Genomic DNA, 2,638 nt, shown 5'->3' on the forward strand with positions numbered 1-2,638 from the left:
CCCGCGGAGCCGCATGGCGTCATTTTATGTGTTCTAGTAACCACTCCAAAAGTCGGAATTAGGATACGGCAATTATTTTGGAAAACCCTTCACAAACAGGGCTATCACGTCCGGAGTTCTATGGCTTTTAGGGCAAATGAGTAGGAAACGGCCCGTGACACCGCATAGTTTGTCGGAACGAGGCCATATTTGGCATGTGCGTGGTCCCTGGGATGGGAAGCAAGGCCCCGGGAGCGGATTTCCAATCCGACCGATGGGCGATGGTTTTTTCATTTTCGGGGTGCCAAAACGGGTTTATTTTGTGAAGCAACTACATGGGGCGCATTTTAGTATTGCGCGAGATCTCCGCGTAGTGGTAGGACACCGCCTTCGCACCACATATCACATGTCATATGTGCGCGCTAGCTATCTGGGAATCCATGCGGCTTCCTGTGGTGTCCCGCCGAATCCGCTGGAAACTGACCGGATTTGAACTAGGGGTACACTTTCCGTCGCTCAATAAATTCCGCAAAAAATGTTTTTATGTCTATAACACATCACTTTATGTGCTAATTTTTGTCCGTTTAGCGTGTTGGCGAACGGTGCACCAGCCCGCCCGATACGGCCATTTCGCATCTCGCGAGGGGGCTGTTTTGGCCACATGGCAAATTGGGCGTCATATTTGGATTCCTCTAATTTTTAGGTTCAAATGATGATATGTATGTTATATTTAGATTCCTCTCATTTTTCTGATCGATTTAGACATATTATTTGTGGAATTTTGATTTTCCGATTTAAAGATATTAATTATTCAATATTAAATAGAAAAAAGACCAAAAAATAAAATCATTTTATTTTTATTTAAATTCAATATTATTATTACTTATATATATTCATTGTTGTCTACTTAAGTAATTGTTTGGGATTCAAAAATAAAGAAGTGTGCATCACGGTTCAAGGGTTAATAGGGTTGATATGCTATTATTATCAGCAAGAGGTGTCAATTCTATAATGGAAGCTCATCCGAATGGAACCAAGAAGTTAAGCGTGCTGAGGCTGGAGTAGTGTGAGGATGGGTGACCGACTGGGAAGTTTAACCATGATTGTAATTTGACATAAGATTAAGTGTAGTTAGAGTTAAAAGTGTATTGGGTGAAAGATAAAAAAGTAAAAAAAAGAAAAAAAAGGAAAAAAGGAAAAAATTGTGTAAAAGAAATTAAAATTTTAAAAATTTTAAAAGTCTATGCCTAGGGTTTTGCCGTCGGCATATAGAAAAAAATATTTTTTTTTCGAATTTTTTTTTTTTTTGAATTTTTTTGGAAACGGGAAATTTGAATTTTTTTAAAAGTCTATGCCGAGGGTTTTGCCGTCGGCGTAGCGTGCTACGCCGAGGGCCGGGCTACGCCGACGGCGATAGTGCCTTTGCCGAGGGACTTACACGCCGAGGAGCTATGCCGAGGGCGGCCCTCGGCATAGCCTACGCCGAGGGCCAAAGCATGCTACGCCGAGGGTTCCCAGCCCTCGGCATATAGCCCCATTCCTGTAGTGGCGTAGGGTTTTTTCATGATATAATCACGTGCGTAACACGTCGAACTGTTTCTGAACAAACACCTACCCCTGCGTGTGCCCCGCAGGCGGCTGGCTGAAGACTGACGGGAAGCAGCCCCGGCCCCATGATGCACACTGATTTCCACAAGGATGGCGCTATATGGAGGAGACAAGTCGGGATGTTTCGAGAAGGAGGGCGGCCAGATGGTCCAGGTGGACTGGTTTTGGTCCTACCAGCCAACCACGTGTACAGCTCACTCCGCTGTCCCGACTTGTGGAAATGGATCACTTTAACTAAATCTAAATATCCAACACAAATTTATTTATGGTTTTGCTAATTATTGTTGTAAGAATTAAGTTACAGCTCATTTTTCAACTTCAGAATTTCCAATCATGATTCGCATGGCATTGCAACTTTGGCAAGTGAGAATTTTTTCAATTACATAGGTACAACTTAGATTGAGCGGTGCTGCCTACCGTCGTCTTCATCGCCGTCTACTTCGACCCGTCGTCAACAACGTTGTCATCAACAACGTGACTGCTACGACATCATCTACCACACCTCCATCGCCACCTCCACCGGATCGGTACGTGCGGCATATCTCGATCTGTTTAGCGAATGATGTTGTGTTGTTTGCCTTGCTACTATTCATGTTGATTAATGAATCTAGTATGTTTGAATTTCACATGTTAGTACTTGATGTCGTCATGTTTCATATTCTGAAATTAATCATGGAACTTTTGTCTAATTATCCAACAGAATGAAGCTAATTCCCATTTGAACAAGCTAGTCATCACCATTAGAGGTTACTTTCTCATCAACTAAATGGAAATCCTCCCTGAACCTAATATTAGTCATTCTTTTTTACACAAAAGTGTTTATTTATCTGTTTAATTATAACAAAATAGAGTGTTATTCGAATAATGGTAGTAGGGGCTGCATTTCATATGAGGAAGTCCGTTAGGCAACAATACAGGCTTCAATTCAAATGAAATCAAAGAGTACAAACAGAGTAGCAACTTTATTCTAGAGTTTAGTAGCTCCTTCAAACCACAAAAGATAGATCATTGTGATTCCATGAATGATATTTGCAGTGATTTCCAAAGGCTT

Source organism: Lolium perenne, chromosome 4 (genome assembly GCF_019359855.2).
Source record: "Lolium perenne isolate Kyuss_39 chromosome 4, Kyuss_2.0, whole genome shotgun sequence".
NCBI lineage: Eukaryota > Viridiplantae > Streptophyta > Magnoliopsida > Poales > Poaceae > Lolium > Lolium perenne.